The sequence below is a fragment of the Bison bison genome, unplaced genomic scaffold (genome assembly GCF_000754665.1).
Source record: "Bison bison bison isolate TAMUID 2011002044 unplaced genomic scaffold, Bison_UMD1.0 scf7180017864508, whole genome shotgun sequence".
NCBI classification, from domain to species: Eukaryota; Metazoa; Chordata; class Mammalia; order Artiodactyla; family Bovidae; genus Bison; species Bison bison.
This window is the reverse complement of record NW_011495064.1, coordinates 16,152,629-16,159,795: the sequence shown is the minus strand read 5'-3', so window position 1 is coordinate 16,159,795 and position 7,167 is coordinate 16,152,629. Positions and strand designations below refer to the sequence as shown.

Genomic DNA, 7,167 nt, shown 5'->3' with positions numbered 1-7,167 from the left:
GGGACGGAGGTGAGGGGTGGGCTCCCTTTTTGGTGTCCTCTGTGCTTCCACAGGCAGGAGTTTGGCTCAGGCTCCGAAAGGTTTCTACCCTTCTCTCCGTCATGCTGACAATGAGTCACTTACATAAGCAAATCAAGAGGGATTTTTAAAAATGAAAATTTCTTAGTTCTCATGACAAAAGCTAGAGCATGTTTATCTCGGGAAAATTCAAATAAAAAGCAAAGACACCCAGAATTCCCTCATCTTAAAGAAATCACTATTCACACCTACTGAGGCATATCCTTCCCACACTTCACCTATGGAAGGATAATGATACAAGTAATAACTCACCAAGGGTGCTGGTATTGGGCTACGTGGTTTACACCATCAGGCCACATAATCTGCACAAGTCTACCGGGCACTCCACTGTGTCCCAGCATGAGGCATGGGCAGGGGGGCACTCCGGAGCCAGACCACCCAGATGCTGAACCCACTCTACCACCCACAAGCTGTGTGACCTCTAGCAAGTTGGTTAGCACTCTGTGCCTCCAGGCCCTCACGTGTAGAATGTGGGCAATAATGGTGGGCATTGGATGGGTTGTCCAGAGGATTAAGTGAGTCAACACATGTGAAGCATGTCAACATATGTTATTGCTTGCTACCTGCGAGTGCCCAGCATCCCCTTTTTAGAGATATGGGAACATGTTCAGAGCAGTCAGGGACTTGGTGAAGGTTCCACAAAGATCAGGTGACAAAGTCAAGCACCCAACTGAAATCTCTTCTGAGTCTGGGTTCTTGATGATACAATATACTTGCATGTGTGTGTGAGAGAGAGAAGAGATCTCTCTTACTGAACTCTCTACTGTGAATGTTTTTGGAGTATAATAAATACTCTGGCGCCTGCATGTGCCCTGAACCTCATCTTGGTCAGCAGATAGAGTCATGGGGAGCTGGCAAAGGCCCGCCTTCATGCAGAGCTGAGCTGCTCAAGCTGGAACTGCATGGGAATGCCCTGGGCTCTTGTTAACACACAGGCTCTGAGTCAGGCAGGTGGGGTGGGGTCTGCGACTGCATTCCTAACATTCCAAGTAAGACCAGTGCAGCCGGGAACCACAATGCCGCATTGACCAGTGAATCTGCTTTCTCTTGCCCCTTCCTGCAGCTGCCTCTTTTGTTTACACAAGCTGCCTCCAGTCTCCCCTCACATCCCGAGTCTGAAATTCTGGTTCCATCTACATCGCTCTGCACAGCACCAGAGCTCCCGAGGCCAGTTCCTTGGCTGGGCCCACTGGGGAGGGCTGAGTCCCAGAATCCCCATCAACAGCCTCAGCCTGAGAGGGTACTCTACAGACACTGCTGGGACTGCTGCTGACCCCGGAGGTCTGAAACACTTCCCGGGCACCCTCATGTTTATGGATTCCAAAGAAAACACATTTTCACCATGGAGCCAAACACTGGGGGTAGCAGGGGGCACGGGGGCTGTGGGAGGCACCTGGTGAAGGGGTCAGCTACCTGCAGGCCAGGCCTGTCCATTTGAGAACTCTGCAGCCTGGAAGCCCTCTCATGCCCATAGTAATATGAATCATGACCCTTCCAAGTTTAATATCCAGGGCCACCCAGAAGTCCATCCCTCGGACAGGACTATCAGGACATAAAGAGGAAGTGACATCTGACACCCTCTGTGGAACTTCCAGTCACGGTCAGCGAGTGAGAGCCATGCTGAGAAGCGTGTGGCGATCCAGAGTGTTTGCTCACGTGAGTGGAACAACCCCAGGTGCCCAAACACCGGACAGAAAGGAAAATTCTGTCTTGAAAAGGTCTCGCTCTATGATTTTTCCATGACGTCACCAGCTTTTCACTCAGTTGTTTTTCGCAGCAGGGACCAGGTAGGCGTCCACAAAACCAGAAGTGTGCAGAGTGAAGCCCTAGGCATTAGGACTTTTTCTTCCTCAGGACACATTCTGTTTCCACAGCAGGCAGTACCTGTGGGGCTGGTTGAGTCTGCCACTGTTTTCACCAGTTCAGAACTAGCTCCCTCTCTACTGGGGATTTTTCCATGGTGACATAATCTCTAGGCTTCCCACTAGCACAGTATACTCACAGCTACCTCAGTTAGAAAAAGTGAACTGTGGAAATTCCCATGGCCTTGGCCAAGACCTGAATGGAGCAGGTTTTTTAAACTTCCGGATTCTCTTCTTTCCATGCCAGCCATGGGCAGGCTTCCCTGGCACAACATGACATTCCCTTCAAAATATAATGCCCCAGACTGGAGGCCCCATCAGTCTGCCTACTTAGGCCCTGAACCTAGCAGGAGGTGGCACCATGTACAAAAATAAGCAGGGCAAGAAGGTCACTGGTCACCCTGCAGGGTTGGCAAGGCCTGCCAGTGTTGCGAAGCTTCCTGTTATCAGATATCTGAGAACAGGGTCAGGTCTGGTACCCCCAGCCCCTGTGGTCAGGACACTGACTCAGAACCAGACTCTGAATGCTCTAAACGCTGGGCAGTGCCAGCCAGAGCAGGGACAGCACAGTCAGGAATCTAAAGTGGACTCCATGTCAGGTACGGCCCTCCTGGCCATGTGGCCTCTCAGAGCCACCGTTTCTTTAAAATGGAGATAATGCTCCTGCCCTACCTACTCTCCTGGGATTATATGGATAGGAGGGTAACATATTTAAAAGTGACTTGAAAGCTATAAAGTATTATTCCATGCATAAAATCTGAGTTTATTGTGAAGATTAAATTAAATGGGAACATTACACACACACACACACACACACAGGTGTTTAACAACTGGCTTTCTAGAAAGGGAAATACCAGTTACTTTTTACCATTTACCGATTTCCATGGTGTAAATAATGCCTCCGTGGCTGACTTCAAAGTATCAATGTGATGTCACTGCACATCAAGGGTCAAGAAACGCACATAACTGATTCTTATAAGCCGAGCTGCACCAGCACATCACTGTTTACTTATTTTACCTTTTCTTATGTGAGGCCCTTAGTGCTGGGGCCTGCAAAAAAGGGGCCCTGACCTCCTGCTCATTCTTCATTCACTTGGTGGCAGCCCTGCCCTGTCTGCTGGGTCAGAAATGCTCCGAAGTTCCGGGGAGACTGATTTGACTGGGAAGCCGGCTGCCACACCTCAGGAGCTGGGATCACGTCCCAGTTTTGTTCATATCCCCAGTTCCAGAGAATGAGATGGTGGGATGGCATCACCAACTCAATGGACATGAGTTTGGGCAAACTCTTGGAGATAGTGAAGGACAGCAAAGCCTGGCATGCTGCGGTCCATGGGGTCGCTAAGAGTTGGGACATGACTGAGCGACTGAACAACCACCACCAGTTTCAGGACAGGGACGGACCCACTGGATGCTTCCCCAAGATAGAAGCTCATAATGAATTATAACTAAAACAATCCAGAAAGGGGTCAGACCCACAGAGCTGTGAGAGGAGCAGACCCTTGCTGGCTGCATCTTCACCGCTGGGTTTCCTCTGTGTGGGTCCCTGCTGATCCATGCTTCTTTAGATGCCACCCACAAGCCCCCAAACCCACCCCTCATCTCACTTCTGCTGCTTCCCCTGCAGGCCTCAGGTGCCTGCATCCATTCTCTCTTCTCCTGGAGTCCTGGGGTCCCCCTGTTTCTCCCTGTACTGAGAGCCATAAGGCCAGACGCTTCACACTCAGACAAGGACTGGAGGCAGGCCTGCCCGTCTTGACTGCCTTCTGCCCAGCCACTCAGTCCATCAGCCCCTGAAGGGAATAAGGGGACCCCCTCCTTTTTGTACATGTACCACTTCCTTCTCTTGTGTACATAAACCCCAAAACTTCCTTCTCTCTCAAAAAAAAGTAAGTATTAGCTAAATAAAGAGAAATAAGTCATGGGGACAGGATGAAAGGAAGGGAGGAGCTGAAGGCATTCCAGGTGAATTAATTACTCCAGGAAAGACCTGAAGTAATTGGTGCTTCCTTGGCCTGAGAACAATAGCAAAAGAAGACTGATGTGTAAGCCAGAACTATTCACATCTCCATCCGTCACTAAAGATACATCCCACCCATTTTTATGTTCTCCTTCAATCCCGTGTGCCAACATAAACTACCATCTCCTCTGGCTGTCTCAAGGTAACCTGGAGAAAAATGAGATGGTGGAATTCTCCAAGAACAGAACAAAAGTTTCCATATCACCTGTTTTAGATACAAATAAAATGGCTAAATCGTCTCAATTCCAACAGAAGAGGGATAACTCTTGCACTTACCAAGAAAAGGGAATAGCCTGCCTGTAACCATGGTCACTGTAGAAAAATCCAGCCTTCAACGCTACATCAATGATCCTGATGTCTGAGTTCCTGAGCTGAAAGTTAACTGTTCTTCTTAATACACTCTGAACACATGTGACTCCCTGCTTTAAGGCAAATGAGGGAGAGAATTAGCATTAATTAAGCACCCAATAGAGCCTTCATGAAGACTCTGTGCTCAGCACAGAATACCATCTGTGCACACGCCATGAAGTATACTTTTTACTCCATTTTAGAGATGACATAAACACACAATGGAACTTAGGAAAGGGGCCCAGGGACACACAATAACTAAGCAACAGACTCAAAAGTACCCCCCGACTGCAGCCCTGGACACATGTTCCAGATTTAGTTATTGTTGTCGCCTTACTGTAGGTTGTCCAGAATGAATCCCAGGTGCGGTGTCATCAAGACCACGAAAGGAGGCAAGCCCCGCTCCTTTTCCTTCCCTGCAACTGCTCTTCATGGAAGCCAAGCACGAGGAGAGAGAGGATGAGGAGGAGACTTAAGGTGGGGGGTATCAGAGATCACATGGAAATTCTGAAGCTCACAGCTATCAGGTCTTCCGGTTTATGGGCTCAAGACACTGAGAGGAATGATGTTAGCTCTTTTTTTAAAGAGTAGAGGCAAGAAATGATTGTCTAAATGAAAATGGAAGGTTCCTCTACCAGCAATTCATCACACAGTCCTTGGATTGCATGTGCCCATTAATCAGCCCCTCACCTGACCCCCATTATGAGTGTCACCTGACCTCTGCCCCCACCACCCCCAGTTAAGGTCCTGGACGGAAGGGAGTGTGTCTCATTCATCTTAGAACCCTTAGGACCTGGCAGACAGGGTTGTTGGCATAGAGTGAGTGTTAAAAAAAACAAGTCTGTTGAATCGGACTTGTTTTTTCCACCTTTGTTCCCAGAGTAACCTTTTGGCATCTTTTAACTGCCTTCTCTAGACCGTGTCTCCTCCTCCACTCTTGCTTGTGACCCCGTGCATATCAGGATTTCAGCGCTCACAGAATTGCAGGAGGAGAATCTGTCATGTTCTGAGTCAGGCTGTACATCCTTTAAGAACAGTTTATTACTGAGTTTTGTACCCTCAGCACCTAGCATGATGCCTGACACACAGGAAATGCTTATTAAACATCCATTAAGTCAGATTGACTTTGGCAAAGGTTGGTGAAAAGGTGAGTCTCTAACATCTGAAATCTTTAAATATGGTCTCTGGAACTTTGAGCAGATAATCCAAGGAGGACAGGGTCAGGTCAAACTAGTTATCAAACACAGTTTGAACACAGTGTGGAGAGCTTCGTTCCTAACAGTAGGATTTGTGTGTTTTTAGGAGTTGAGAATCCTTTCAGAGCATCATGAATTTAAACCATTCTGGAATCGCCTGTGAATAAACCAGGGGAATGAATGGCTATTTAGCTTGATAAACACAGCCTGACCATGAGAAAAGCAATCCAAATGGGCAGTGGCGTTGTAGACACATGACTAGGCTGCTTCCAGTTCTCCTGCCCAAATCCCAGCATGACACAAAACCGATGTTGGGGTGTCCATTTCTTTACTGCAGCACTTCTTAGAAACTTGAATCATCTAATATCCATGGGGATACTTCCTGAGGGACAGGACACACCTTGGTTTCCAAACTCCTCTGGCCATAGAGTACTTCTTTAGTAGAAACTTTTTCCCCACCCTCTGGATGTCTGCACCCCCATATGGATCTGCCCTTCATTACATTCAGTTCCACAAACACCAGTAAGCCCTCCTCACTGAGCCTGAGGTGGTATTGCAGGTGTGGGAAGGGCTACACAGAGAATGCCCTTGGGGAGCATTTGGTCTCATGTGGTGGAGAGAAGGCAGAATCAGAGAAGAGGCAGAGCTCAAGCCAGGAAGAAGGTCAGCACAGGACAGGTTTCCAAGCAAGGCCAAAAGTTGTGTGGGGGCAGAAAGCGGGAGACAGAGCAATTGGTTTGGGGTGGTCATGGGATCCGAAAGACACTCTATGGAAGAGGTGGGCTTTCCCCTGGCAGACAGGAGATGGTGAGGGGAGGGAAGCGTGCCACCGAGGGCAGGAGAGGAGACATACATGGGGAGGCAGGGCAGGGAGTGGTATAATGGGGAGAAAGCCTGGAAAGGTGGTTTGGGTCACATGACAAATGCCACACCAGGAGTCTGTATTTCATGGGGAACTATGGAAGGTCTTTACATGGGGGGATGACATAACTAGAGCCACATTTAGACCACAGAGGCTGGGTGATGTTTACCTTATACCGCCTGTTAGTCCACATACAACTCTCTAGGAGCTAACTCATTCCAACGTAGGATGAGACACGGTGCGAACACACCGAGCTTCATGTGTGTGTCAGTCTTCGATCTTGGAAGTGGCAGTGGAAAGGTTTTCCAGAGAAGATCTATTTTGTAACTATTAGCGAATATTAAAGATTCATGTATGGCTCTTTCCCATCTTGCAAGATGGCGGGGGAAAGGCTGAGAAGCCAGATACTAAGAAGCCAAGAAGGCCGATGCTGGTGACAAGGCTAAAAAGGTGAAGAAGGTTAAGAAGGGGAAGCCCCACTGCAGCCGAACCCCTGTCCTGGTCAGAGGAATTGGCAGATATTCCCAATCAGCTATGTACTCCAACAGGCCTGGTACACGAGGAAGTATTCAGCAGCTAAATCCAAGGTCGAAAAGAAAAAGGTTAGGGTTCTTGCTACTGTCACAAAATCAGTTGGTGGCAACAAGAATGGAGGTACCTGCGTGGTCAAACTTTGCCAAATGCCTAGGTGTTACCCTACTGAAGACGTGCCTTGAAAGCTGTTGAGTCACAGCGAAAAACCCTTCAGTAAGCATGTGAGGAAGCACTCGCAGGACCATTCTGATCATCCTCACTGGGCACTGG

At 48.5% G+C, this 7,167-nt stretch overlaps 1 pseudogene; it reads left to right on the top strand.

The window, feature by feature from the left end:
• Positions 1 to 2,301: 2,301 nt before the first annotated feature.
• LOC104981006 overlaps positions 2,302 to 7,167 on the top strand; it is a 5,353-nt pseudogene continuing 487 nt past the window's right edge.